The following is a 15,201-nucleotide window of genomic DNA, read 5'->3' as shown; positions in this document are numbered from 1 at the left end:
CCCATTGAAGTATATCTTTCAGAAGCCCATGCCCACCGGCAAGCTAGCCAAGTGGTAGATCCTGCTGAGTGAATTTGACATTGTCTACGTGACTCAGAAGGCAATCAAAGGTCAGGCACTAGCGGATCACCTCGCTGAAAACCCTGTGGATGGAGAATACGAGCCTCTGAAAACGTATTTTCCTGGTGAGGAGGTATCCTTCATAGGAGAGGACATTGCAGAATCCTATGACGGTTGGAGGATGTTTTTCGATGGAGCAGCAAATTTCAAGGGAGTTGGCATAGGAGCAGTCCTAGTGTCAGAAATTGGCCAGCATTATCCGGTATCCACGAAGCTCAAATTCCCATGCACCAACAATATGGCCGAGTACGAAGCTTGCATCTTGGGGCTCAAGATGGCCATTGACATGAACGTCCAAGAGTTGATAGTGATCGAAGATTCGGATTTGCTTATACATCAGGCCCGAGAAGAATGGGCGACCAAGAACTCCAAGATACTCCCGTATTTGATCATGTACAGGAGTTGAGAAAGAGGTTCATAAAGACAGAGTTCCAGCATGTTCCAGAATCCAGAATGAGTTTGCCGATGCATTGGCCACTCTATCATCCATGATTCAGCATCCAGATAAGAACTTCATAGACCCTATTCTAGTAAAGATTCATGATCAGCCAGCTTACTATGCTCATGTCGAGGAAGAAGCAGACGGAAAGCCTTGGTTTCACGATATCAAGGAATTTTTGGCCGAAGGAAAATATCCAGAGCTTGCAAATGCTATTTAGAAGCGCACTCTGCGAAGATTATCCAACAATTTCTTCCACAGCGGAGGAATCCTGTATAGGAGAACTCCTGATTTGGGTTTGCTAAGGTGTGTTGACACAAAGGAAGCATCCAAACTGGTAGAGGAAATTAATGCTGGGACCTGTGGTCCACATATGAACGGTTTTGTCTTAGCCAAGAAGATACTCCAGGCAGGTTATTTCTGGATGACTATGGAAACGGACTGCATCCAGTATGTTCGAAAGTGCCACCGCTGTCAGATCCATGCTGACATGATAAAAGTGCCTCCAAATGAGCTTAATGCAACAAGCTCGCCATGGCCGTTCGCCGCATGGCGAATGGATGTTATCGGACCAATCGAACCTGCCGCATCAAATGGGCACAGGTTTATCCTAGTAGCAATTGATTATTTCACTAAATGGGTTGAAGCAGCATCTTACAGAGAAGTGACCAAGAAAGTCGTGGCAGACTTTGTCCGTGACCATATCATTTGTCGATTCGGGATCCCAGAATCAGTCATTACTGACAACGGTTCCAACCTCAACAGTGATTTGATGAAAGCCATGTGCGAAACCTTCAAGATCAAACACAAGAATTCCACAGCCTACAGGCCTCAGATGAATGGAGCTGTTGAAGCTGCCAATAAGAAAATCAAGAAGATATTGAGAAAGATGGTAGAAAAGCATAAGCAGTGGCATGAGAAGTTGTCATTTGCTTTGTTAGGGTATCGCATCACAGTCCGCACATCGACTGGTGCAACTCCCTATATGCTGATTTATGGTACGGAAGCGGTCATCCCCACCGAGGTAGAAATTCCATCCCTAAGAATCATACAGGAAGCAGAAATCGACGATGCAGAATGGGTAAAGAGTCGCTACGAGCAACTAGCTCTTATAGATGGGAAGAGAATGAATGCAGTTTGCCATGGTCAACTTTACCAGAACAGAATGACTAGAGCCTTCAACAAGAGAGTCAGACCAAGACGGTTTACACCAGGGCAACTGGTGCTAAAGAAGATTTTTCTACATCAAGATGAAGCCAAAGGGAAGTTCTCCCCTAACTGGCAAGGTCCATACATGGTTCACCGGGTTCTGACAGGAGAAGCCCTCATACTTGTTGAAATGGACGGAGAAGTTTGGCCAAAACCAATAAATTCAGAAGCAGTCAAGCGATACTATGTGTAACCATTTATGATTTCCTTATGTAATTTGAACTACGTCTGACCTGATTCCCGTTTAATAGGGGATACGTAGGCAGCCTTATGGGTTCGGTCAGAATTCAATAAAATTTTCATTCCCCCCCGCAATTGGAAACTAGGGCAGAATTTTGAGGAGGACCCTCAAAATTCCGAAGTAATTTCATCCATTTATCGCAAGCAGCCGTCAGAAGCGGCAACCCACTAAACTGGGAATTTTTAGGAGGACCCTCAAAATTCCGTAGCAAGAAAGGTCGCAATGTTTTGAACCACGTCGCGGTCGTTGGTTCATCTAAAGCTGTTTTTTTAAATATATATACATATATCATACCTTTAACAAAACTCATGCATGCCTATTATCGAAATCACTTTGTTTGACAACGCTGCCACGAGGGTACCTACAGTATCACCATAAATAGAGCCGAGCCGGTCAAGCGAAGCCAGCGGGAACGCGAACTAACCGGTCCCTTTACAAAACTCATGATTTTTCTTTGGATGCAGGCACCCAAGTCACAAATCAGCAAATCCATTTACACACCCGTACTTTCAGGAATACAACTCCCTAAATTATTGCTTCACAACCACTATCCATACACGATATCCCCAGCAGCCACAATGTCGCAATCAACAACCAGCTATCCGCTATCAGCTAAGAATCTTTTACAACTACTCGTCTCCCATCTTCCGCATAAGGCTACTATTCTGCCTTCCGAGGTTAAGCTCTACCTCCATTTGCATCTCTTGCATTGTATAAGGCTACTATTCTGCCTTCCGAGGTTAAGTTCTACCTCCATTTTCATTTCTTGCATTGCATAAGGCTACTATTCTGCCTTCCGAGACTAAGCTCTGTCTCTTGCATTGCATAAGGCTACTATTCTGCCTTCCGAGGTTAAGCTCTACCTCTATTTGCATTTCTTGCATTGCATAAGGCTACTATTCTGCCTTTCGAGACTAAGCTCTATCTCCATAATTGCACAAGGCTATTATTCTGCCTTTCGAGGTTAAGCTCTACCTCCATTTGCATCTCTTTGTATTGCATAAGGCTACTATCCCGACTTCCGAGACTGAGCTCTGTCTCCATTTGCACGGCTGAAATACCGCCACTTCGTTTAAATCTTGCATCGGCTGAAAGATCGCCATTTATATTTACACTTTACATCGGCTGAAACATCGCCACTTCATTTTAATCTCGCATCGGCTGAAATATCGCCACTTTGTTTAAATCTTGCATTGGCTGAAAGATCTCCATTTATATTTACACTTTACATCGGCTGAAATATCGCTACTTCATTTAAATCTTGCATTGGCTGAAAGATCGCCATATATATTTACACTTTACATCGGCTGAAATATCGCCATTTTATTAAAACTTGCATCGGCTGAAAGATCGCCAAATCCTGCATTTCATGGGCTGAAAGATCGCCAAAATCATCCGAAGGCGTCATCGTTCAGAGGCACCATTTTCATAGCCCGAGAACATCATGCCATGGCCTGAGGACCCCACTTTTATCTTTGCATCGCATTATTCAAAGGCATCATGGTTCGGAGGCATCATTCTCATAGCCCGAGAGAATCATTTCATAGCCTGCGAATCCTTTATAATGTGTTTCATGGCCCAGGACACAATAGTCTGAGGACGTCATCCTAACCGTCCAAAGACAGCATTCATGGTCCAACGGGAACTTGCATCACGTTTAAATTTATGCACAACATATGCGTTCATGTTTTATTTGCAGGTAAACCGGCTAGCAACGGCCGTTTCAGCAGTAGCGATCCCGCTCCAGTTTTCGCAGCCTTTTTTAAATTCATAGCAATGCTACCCCGATCCAAATATCTCGGAAAAATCTCCATCGGCATGTTCCGCCGACGGGTCCTGAACTACATACGGCCTGATTCCTGTAAAACCAAGGATATGTAGGCAGCTCAGGAACCCGAGCTCGGTAAAAATTCTTCAAATCATTTGTTCGGTCAAAATTGGCCATCATATCTTTACCCGATAACTCTTTCATCCTTCCCAGGTAAAGAGGGGCAGCTGTTGATACCCAATTTTTCCCTATGTATTTTATATACAAAATACTTTCAAAATAGCATGTACATGCATATATAAGCATGCCCAAGAGTTTTGGTATTTTTTCCTAATTTTTAAAGATTTTAAAACCAATTTATTCTCTATTTTATCAGTACAAAATCCAATAATTATTCCCAAGATTATCATTTTGGTGAATAATTTATTTTTTATTCTTATATTTGCACCAAAATATAATAAAGGTGATTTTTTGCATATTTTTACAAATTTATTTGGTATTTAAAAGACTAAATTGCATATAACTGCAATTATAGCCTACTTTAAGATTAATAGCATTTTATAATTGTAAAATTAGTTCCAGTATTTTTAGATTAATATTTATATAGTATTTGTTGGCTTAGTGTTTTAAATTGCTATTTTTATAAAATAAAAGGGGAAAATTGGCTATTTAACATTTAGCCCATTTCTATTTCAATTACAGCCTTTTTTTACCTTTCAATTTTAACCTCAAATTTGCCCTATTTCAGTCACCAAATTGGACCAGCCCAATCCCAAAATTACCCGACCCCTGACCCAATTAAAAAACCCGCCCGGCTCATATTCAATCCAGGCCGTTGATCATTTTGATCAACGGCCATAATTCCCCCTTTCCTTTTTAATCTCCAAACCCCCCCCCCCCCAAACCCTAATCACTTCCACCTATCAGCCGCCTTTGAACCCCCTCGTCTCTCAAACTCTATCGAACCCTCCTGCAACCCTAATCGTCTCCGACCCCTTTTCCACCGTGATTCCACCGGAATCCATGGCGTCTCAGGCCGTGGACAGTCTGTACTCACCCTTTCTCACCATTAAACCTAAGCCATTCAAGTCTGTGAAGCCTGGCTTCGATGGTTGTGTTCAAGATCTTCTCAGATTTGTAGATCTATGGCTTCTCCGACCACTACTCCGTCGTATTCAAGCAATATGAGCCTTTTCGACTCATGATCTAACTTTACTCAAGACCTTTCTCATTTCTAGGGTTTTCTCTACAACCCTAAGTTGTTCGAGGTTCTTTACTTGCTTATTCTCTTAGATCTGGAATATGTCTGTGTTCTATTGAACTTTTTATAAGTTTTTCCCAAATTTTTTTTTTCAAAATTGTTTAATTTCGATTTAGGGTTTCTGAAAAGTTTCTTCAAAATACCTTTTGATTCTTTTAGTTCATTCTTTATGTGTGTTTGTCCGATTTCTTTTACAATGCATGTAATGTTTTTCTACTTTCTTTTCTCCTATGCTCACATGTTAATCTTTGCTATATGTGTTTACGATTGAGTTCTTTGATTTTGTTGGCGTTACTGTACTATGTTTGCATTCTTACTAAGCATGATTCATCTTGTTTTTCCTAAGTTTGTATCTTTTTCTTCTGAACTTGTTAAATTCTGAGTTATTCAAACGTGTTCTCCATGCTCTTAACTCTGTATCTTGTTTGTTTGTTTCTCATGAGTCTTTGGAAAGGACTCCTGAGCCTCTATCAAGTGGCTTGCCTCCTCATCTCGATTGTCTGACTCAATTCGAAACCCTAAGATTTGGGGGTTTCTTGGCAATTTTGATTCTTGTGTGCGAGTTAGGGTTCCCCTTTGGGACCCTGGACTCTCAGACTCCTCGTGAGTCTACAAATTGGACTTGTACCACTTTTTCTTATGATTCTAAACCCCTCTTTGATTAAACCCTCTTCTAAATATTTTGACAATCCCTTCTTGATTTGTGTGCTTTATATATAAGGACTCTGCTTTTAAAAGGTTTTTCCAACTAATTGATTGATTCCGAAATCCTCTTAATAAGGTCTGACTGGTTTTCTTTGATTGAATCTCCATTACCTTTTCCTGACTTGTTTCATTCAAATTGAACTTGTAATTTTGGTTTCACTAGTTGTTTGATTGATTCCCTTTCCATAGTTGTCACAAACCGTGTACCATTGATTTTTTTCCTTAAACAACTTCTACGTCTTTACCCCTTTTGTGCTACTTTGAAAAGTTTTAATTAGAATTTCTTTCCTTAACTGGCTTTTACCCGTCGAAATCAGAATCCCTTAACCAAAGGGAGACTGATTTCAATGATATATTCCTTGCCTTTCTTACTTGTTTCTCTGCACTATAAAAAGGACTGCCCCTCTGCACTTTTGCACACAACTTCATTCTTCACACAACCTTCAAACCACTAGTCTTTAAAATACTTGCACACTTGCAATACTGTTTTGAATTCGGTATTCTGCTTTGCTTGGGATCTTTTGGAACCGCTTTGCTTGCAACTTGGCTTTTTCAAGACAATTGTTTTTTACTTATTTCTTCTGAAACTGGTATGTTCTGATTTAACTTCTCGGCCTCACCCCTATGTGTTTACTTACAATTTTTGCAATCCTGTTGACTTTACTGCGCATGATTCAATGATTTATGCTAATATGTTCCTTCCTTGCATCTGTTTCTATTGTAAATCCCTACCCCACATTCCCCTCTATGTGTCTGAGTTAACGTTCTTGGCCTGGCAGTACCCAAATTACTGCCCAGGTCAGAACCTGATGCTCAATGGGTCCTAACTCCCAAGTTTTGGCTGACACACTGGTCAGGGGTGTGCCAGCATTCCCAATTGCTGGGCATGACCACCAGCCTGCCATGGCTTTCCTTAATTCCTCCCCTTTGCACTTACACTTATTCTTAGACTCTTAAGTTCTGCCCCCGTCTTATGATGCTTTGGGGCCTGGAGCTCCCTCTGAACTTGGACATTCGAGGGCTGGCTATTCCACACTACACCATAACCTTAATTCTGCAATATAATTGGGTGTAAGCACTGCCTGGAGTTCATAAAGCTCCTTGGAACTTTGACACACCTAAAGGATGAGAAAGGCTTTTGGAAGTTTTGATCCTGGAAGTTGGTTTATCTCATATTGTTGGACTTTGAGTCTGAATTAGGCTGTTTGGTTGTAGCTGGAACTTCTGATGTAATTTTATTTCCTTACTTTTCCGATTCATTTTGGACTGTAATAATTTGCAATAACTATTGGGGACGGCTAGGGGAAAGGGATGGGAATGATTGTATGCAAAGGGTAGATAACTTGCCTATAGGATTTTTTTTAATTCCTGCATTCACATAGACAGCATGCCTATAGGTTATCTATAGACTTCTGCATTCTCATCTTAGATAACTTGCCTATAGGATTTTTAATTCCTGCATTCACATAGACAGCATGCCTATAGGTCATTTATTTCTGCATCTCTGCATATAGAAATCATGTCTCTAAGTCCCTTCATTTCTGCATATAGAAATCATGATCATTGGTTTCTTTTCTTCACTTCTGCATATACCTGTCATTAGGCAAACAATCATAGGTCTAATAATAATCAACTTCATTCTAGATACCATGCCTATAGGACTCTTGCATCTATGTAATCGTTTAAAACCAATAACGCTTAGATAACTTGCCTATAGGAATAATCAATCGAATCAGCCTCGTCTATTTTATCTATACGTTTAAAACCAGTCAAAAGTTCGTTTAAAATCTACAGATCTTTTTGTCTATAAAACTAGTGATCCTTTCTTTAAAATCAGTACGATCCGGTAGATATCATGCCTATAGGTCTCACTTAGGCAAACCATTAGGTTTTTAATTAACTATGTCAGCTCTGATAACTACAACCAGACAAGGCTAATTGGGACTCCTCATCTGAGAAATATATGATAAATCAACTTGTCCTAATGTTTTTAAATTTAATTCAGACCATAACCAGTATTTGAAGTCATGCTATATATTTGCCTTTAAGTGAGGAGGCCCGTTTGAGCCTTAACTGCTGTTTGCTTCTCCCCTATTTGAATATGTGTTTTTTTTTGTCACCTAGACTTTTATCCTTTTAAAACTTGTGAAAAGCCCCAACTCCCTCCCCTTTAGGATTAGTAGTCTCAATGCCTCTGGGACTGATAGGATCGGGACGGGTAATAGCATGCAATAAGTAACGATATTATTTCGCGCTTTAATACCTTAATGGGGTGGGAAGGGTAGACATGGATATGATGATCACGCGATAACACCACGCGTATAATTGATTACCGGGTGTTGCGTGGATGATCCATGTTATTTATAAACCTAGGACCCCCCTCCCTCCTTATGTACTTTCGTTATTGTTTTCTTTAAACTGTCAGTTTCCAGCTCTTTAAACCTTGTATTTCGCTTCAAATCATTTAAAACCTCTTTGAATTTCCAGCACTGTTTTCTTTTAATCTTCCGCCCATTTCACTTCTTTTGTCTGATTGTTTGCACTCGTTATGTGATCCTTATTTTTCTGCATTTACACATTCTTTTAACAACTATGAAACCACCTATTTCCTGACTTCAGCATGTTTATTTAACCTTTATACATTCCTGCTTGTAATCGTTATGTGGAAGTTATCTTGTATGTTTACTTGTTTTAAAGTCACAATTGTAACATGGCCGGGAACCACACTAGTGGATCTTGGGGGTGCCTAACACCTTCCCCCTGAGATAATTTCAAGACCTTACCCATTCTCGGGTTCTTCTTTCTTTTAAATTCTTAGTTTCCTGATGCACTTAATCATTAGGTGGCGACTCTTCTAAATCTCAAACCCAAATTCCCAAAAGGAATAGAGTTGTCCGCCCAAATGTCGTAAACCCGATTTCGCATAAAAAAAAGGGGGCATCGACAAAAACTAGTCGATCAACGATGCGTTCGACAGTTCCGTGCCTTTCCCCCTCAAGTTGTCCGCTTGAGGGTCTCAGTCTAGACCTCTATAGAAGCCTTACTCTGATTAATTGTACATGCATCATGGTCAAACCTAGCCGGGTTAATATGTTATCCGCATAATAACCCTTTAAGAAAAGCCTTGTCCAAAAGTCCATCGGGTTTTCCATAATCCCAATGGACGTATCCACGATTGTGTGCATTAATTTTGAGAAATAAGTGCCAATATGCTAATCATTGTTGTGTAAATAGACGAACCTGGAGGGGGAAGGGCCTAACCATCTTTTGTTTTGCAGAAAATGAGGCGCGAAGTCCCCCTGTTCGGCATGGTCGGTAGCATACCTCCACTTTTGATAGATTGGTGGAGGGATCTTCCTTCAAGTCACCAAAATCAGGTGAAACGAGTCCTAGGTAATTTGCCTTCTTTGTTGGATCTTCAGCGAAACAAAATGCCAGAATGCTGAGGGAAACGAAGGAGGGCATTTGGCAAGAGCATTCCTACTGTTGAACCTGCGCGAGCTGGGAGAGTAGATCGACAACAACATCCGATCTGGAGAGGGTCCTTCTGGGATCAAATAGATTAGATTTACTTGCTTTCCTATTAAATGTAATAAGGCCAAATGCCACTAGCAACATTATCTTATTTAGTGTCGTTTGGGGTCGTTTACATTTACATTAATGAGATGAGGCAATTATTGGCACTAAATTTCTCCAAATTTATTTGTCGCTAGGCCTACCTCGGGCACAACGGGGCTCCCAAATTAGGACGCGAATTTACATTCCCAAAATATGTGTTTAAATACTGCAAAACATTTCAAAACCCTTGCTGACTTGTTTTCCTTTTTATTTTTCTTTATTCTTTATTCCCATCTCCCAAGGTTGGTTCGCTCATATTGGCATCGTCAGCGTATCACACCAGATCTAAAGGCCCTCCACCTCCTCCTCCTCCAAGTAATACAAAGAGTAAAGGGAAAGCTAAAATGGACGACTTAAGTGGTATTCGAAAGGAAAATATGGAAAATGCAGAAACTTCAGACGGACGGAGTACTCCGGCACCAAATGATCTACTTTTGAGGTTAGAACAAAATATATTGGAGCTGCAGGGAGAGCTTGAGCAGGTCCGCAACTTGGAAAACCTATCCCTCACCCTGAATGTCCCCAATATCAACCAACAAAACACCAAAAACCCAGCACCACCCCAAAACACACCAAACCAGCATCCACAAAACCCTCCTACACCACATCAATATGCAACCCCACCTCAAAATCTCAATCCTTACCGATACCAACCCCGCCACAACACCACCATCAACCAATCCAGTACCCACCAACCACCACTTACCACACTCCCCAAAATACACCACAACCCATTCCCGATCCTCAAAACTCAACCAATGACCACCACTCTACCAGGCTCCTGGCACTCACCAAAACAACCCTATATACGTGGAAATCGTACCTCACTCTATCCAATCAACTTCATATGCATCAGAATCCGTTGAGAAGGACCTGCTCATCAAGAACATGGCTGAGGAACTAAAGAAGTTGACAAGTCGGGTCCAGGGTGTCGAAGGAGGCAAAAGGATAGAAGGTTTGAACTATGAAGACCTATGCATACAGCCGGATGTAGAACTGCCGGAGGGTTACAAACCTCCTAAGTTCGAGATGTTTGATGGTATAGGTGATCCCAGGGTTCATCTGAGGACCTATTATGACAAGCTTGTTGGGGTCGGAAAGGATGAAAAGATCCGGATGAAACTCTTTATGAGGAGTCTTACGGGAGATGCTTTGTCCAGGTACATCAGCCAGGACCCTAAGAAATGGTCCAACTAGGTGAGTATGGCATCAAACTTCATGGACCGATTCAGGTTCAACACAGAAAATGCACCAGATGTTTTCTACATTCAGAACCTCAAGAAGAAGCCCACCGAGACTTTCCGCGAGTATGCTACTCGTTGGAGGTCAGAAGAAGCCAAAGTCAGGACATCTTTGGACGAGGAACAGATGAACAAATTCTTCATCAGAGCTCAAGATCCACAATACTATGAGAGGTTGATGGTTATTGAAAACCAGAAGTTCTCTGACATCATCAAACTTGGGGAAAGGATCGAAGAAGGATCAAAAGTGGGATGGTAACAAACTTTGGGGCATTACAGGCCACAAACAAGGCATTACAATCAGGCGGCATATCAAAGAAGAAAGACCTTGGGGCAATAATGGTGGCTCAAGGCCCGAAATCCCCACTCACATATCAAACACCTCCACCCACATATCAAACACCTCCACCCACATACCAAGCACCTCCACCTATATATCAACCCTCATCTCCCAGGTATTCCCAACCGGCCACTATCTATCATACCTATAATTCCCAACCATCTCATTTCCAGTCACCCCCAACTCGCCAAAACTATCCAAGACCACGACCCAATTTTGACCGCAAGCCACCCAGGCAATACACCACTATTGCTGAACCCATCGACCAGCTGTATAAAAGGTAGAAGGCCATTGGTTACGTCACTCCCATTCCCGCTGTGGTAGTAAAAAACTCATCCCAATGGGTCAACCCATACAAAACTTGTGCATACCATTCCGGTATGAAGGGGCACACCGTTGACGAGTTCCGAACATTGAAAGACCAAAATCCAGACACTAATCGACAACAAGGTCATACAGGCGAAAGAAGTCGCACCCAATGTCCGTAACAACCCTCTTCCGGATCATAGGGTTTGTGGGATACATATGATAGAGATGGATGAAGAATGGGATCCTGAGGGGTCGATTGTGCTTATTTGAGAAGGTGATGACTTCAAACCTGCAGTCACACTTACTCCTATTATAGTGCAGACTCAGTCACTAATCGAGGTTGAGGTAGCTGCATTAGTTCCATTTGAGGTAGAGGTAGCTCCACTTGTGGCCACCCCTGTTCCATTTGAAGTAGAAGTGGCCACACCTTTTACAGTGACGGTATTAACCACACCTCCCTTCAACTCAAAAGCAATACCCAGGGATTACGTTGCAGAAGCTAGGCGAAAAGGAAAGGCAAAGATGGAGGAATCCGATGCTGCACAAGGAATGACTAGGACCGGAAGAATCTATACACCTGAACACTTGGGAGGACCAAGTAAGGATGCCACTACCAAGCAGCCTGTCATTGAAACAGGGCCAGATGACCTTTGGAGGAAAGTACAAGCAAAGAAATACTCCGTCATTGATCATTTGAACAAAACCCAGCTCAGATATCCATACTGGCACTGTTGCAAAATTCAGAGGCGCATAAGAATGCTTTGATGAAGGTGTTGAGCGAACCTTATGTGCCCAATAACATCACAAGCGGAGAAATGGATAACATGGTAGGACAGGTTTTGGAAAGTCACAAAATCACCTTCCACGAGGATGAGTTGCCGCCTGAGGGTTTGAATCACAACAGGGCACTGCACATCACAGTGCAATGCGAAGACTACTTCATTACCAGGGTCCTGATTGATGGAGGATCCAGTCTCAATATTTGTCCATTGACAACACTGAAGAGGTTGGGAAAAGGACTATACAAAATACGGGCAGGAAGCATGAACGTGAAAGCCTTCGATGGGCATCAAAGGGCCACTATTGGGGAGATGAATCTTCGCCTGCAGATGGGGCTAACTTGGTTCGACGCCGTGTTTCAGGTGCTCGACATATCAGCCTCGTATGATCTTCTGTTGGGCCGACCATAGATACATGCCGCTGGGACTGTGGCTTCCACACTACATCAAGCCGTGAAATTCGAATGGACCTATCAGGAGGTGATCATTCTCGGAGACGGGAGTAACCCCATTTACACCAGTCAAACCATCCCGGTTGTCAAGAACAGAAGAAGGCTAGGAGGGGAAACCTATCATCACATCGAACGTGTCAATGCCGTTGAGAAAGACAAATGGTGGAGTAGCAAAATAGAAAGCATACTAGCATGGTCTGGGTATGAACCCGACAAAGGGCTTGGGAAGAATCTCCAAGGTATTACCAAACCGATACAGCTGAAGAGTCATGGTACTACCTTCGGGCTCGGATACCAGTACACATGGCAAGAGTATAATGATTGGTCACCTCTATGGCGTGGACCTTATTACCCTCTCGAGCAACCATTGCCATATCTGGATCAAGCTTTTCACCAAGCTGATACAATATGGGGAACTGCAGAAGAAGAAGCATTAGCTGGGCTGAGGAATCTGTTCTTGGTGGATGAAGACATGGACTGCAGTGCAATAATTGAGGAGGAGGAGGAAGAAGGCCTCACTATTCAGACTGTGGAGACGGGAGCTATTCTCAGGAACTGGACGGCCACACCATCCCGGGCCCGCCGAGTCCCTAGGTAGCTTGGCAGATATNGACTTTGGAGAAAGGAGCTGTTCTCAAGAACTGGACTGCCACACCGTCCCGGGCCCGCCGAGTCCCTGGGTAGCTTGGCAGATTTTATTTCTATAGCCATTCTAGGCATCTAAGATTTTCAGTAATTTTGTTTTAAAGACTTACTTGTTTCAAAATAAATGCTCGATTCATCGAGCTGTACTTGTTTGGATGGTTTTTTTCAGTTTTAATCAAATGCATTGCTCTTTATTATTCATTATTATCTTCCACACTTTTTCTTTCTACAGCGTTATTATTACTTTTCCCGATGAACCGGTGACTGTGACATGTAACGAGGCAAAGCAATATGAGGGTAGTGATTCGGATGAAGAACATGAAATACATGAGGAAGTTGTCAGGGAGGTTGAAAACTTTGAGAATAAGCCTAAGTCCAACCTGGGCGAAACTGAGGCAGACAACTTAGGGGACTCCGAGACCGTCAAGGAGACTCGCACCAGCATTCACTAATCAGCAACAGAGAAAGAAGAGTACATTCGTTTCTTAAAGGAATATGAGGACATCTTCGCATGGTCGTATGATGACATGACCGGTTTGAGCACATCCATAGTGGCTCACAAGTTGCCTACTAATCCCATGTGTCCGCCGGTGAAGCAGAAACTCAGAAAATTCAAACCAGATATGAGCCTGAAAATCAAGGAGGAAGTTACTAACCAGATCAAAGCCAAAGTCCTCAGGGTAGTTGAATACCCAACTTGGTTAGCCAACATTGTGCCAGTTCCGAAGTAAGATGGGAAGGTCAGAGTATGTGTTGACTATCGAGACTTAAACAGAGCAAGTCCCAAGGATGACTTTCCAGTTCCAAATATACACATCTTGATCGACAATTGCGCCAAGCATGAACTCCAATCCTTTGTAGATTGCTTGGCGGGTTATCACTAGATCTAGATGGATGAAGAAGACGCAGAGAAAAAAACTTTAATTACACCATGGGGGTATACTGCTGCAAGATGATGCCATTTGGACTAAAGAATGCTGGGGCTACTTATATGATAGCCATGACAACCATCTTCCATGATATGATACACAAAGAAATAGAGGTGCATGTGGACGACGTCATTATCAAATCCAAGAGGGCCGCAGATCACATAGCAGACTTGAGAAAGTTCTTTCACAGGTTAAGGAGGTAAAACTTAAAACTAAATACCGCAAAGTGTGCATTCGGGGTTCCTGCAGGAAAGTTACTGGGATTCATTGTCAGCCATCGAGGGATCGAGCTAGACCCGTCTAAAGTTAAGTCTATTCAGGAGTTACCGCCGCCTAGGAGTAAAAAGGACGTGATGAGCTTCCTAGGACGTCTCAACTACATCAGTCGTTTCATAGCACAGTCCACAGTCATATGTGAACGCATCTTCAAGATGCTGAGGAAAGATGCCGAGACAAGCTGGACCGAGGATTGTCAGAAACCTTTCGACAAAATCAAGGAGTACCTATCCACACCACCGGACTTGGTCCCGCCAGAGCCAAGCAGACCTTTGCTGCTCTATCTATCTGTATTAGATGGAGCCTTCGTATGCGTCTTGCGACAACAAGACAAGACAGAGAGAAAGGAGCAAGCCATATACTACCTAAGTAAGAAATTCACACCTTATGAAGCACGATACTCTCTGCTGGAACGCACCTGCTGTGCTTTGACCTGGACGGCCCAGAAGTTGAGGCATTTCTTCTGTGCCTATACCACATACCTCATATCCAGGATGGACCCCCTGAAGTACATATTTCAAAAACCCATGCCGACTAGGAAGTTAGCCAAGTGGCAGATACTATTAAGTGAGTTTGATATCGTCTATGTAACTCAAAAGGCGGTCAAAGAACAAGCATTGGCAGACCATCTTGTTGAAAATCATGTGGGAGGAGAATACGAACCCTTGAAAATGTATTTTCCTGATGAAGAGGTATCATTCGTAGGAGAGGACATTATCGAAGCATACGACGGTTGGAGGATGTTCTTTGATGGAGCCGCAAATTTCAAGGGAGTAGGTATTGGAGCGGTTTTGGTATCAGAAACAGGTCAAGATTATTCGGTATCTACTAAACTCAGATTTCCCTGCACCAACAACATGGTAGAGTAT

Source organism: Nicotiana attenuata, unplaced genomic scaffold (genome assembly GCF_001879085.1).
Source record: "Nicotiana attenuata strain UT unplaced genomic scaffold, NIATTr2, whole genome shotgun sequence".
NCBI classification, from domain to species: Eukaryota; Viridiplantae; Streptophyta; class Magnoliopsida; order Solanales; family Solanaceae; genus Nicotiana; species Nicotiana attenuata.
The sequence above is the reverse complement of the archived record's forward strand: the minus strand, read 5'-3'. Positions refer to the sequence as shown.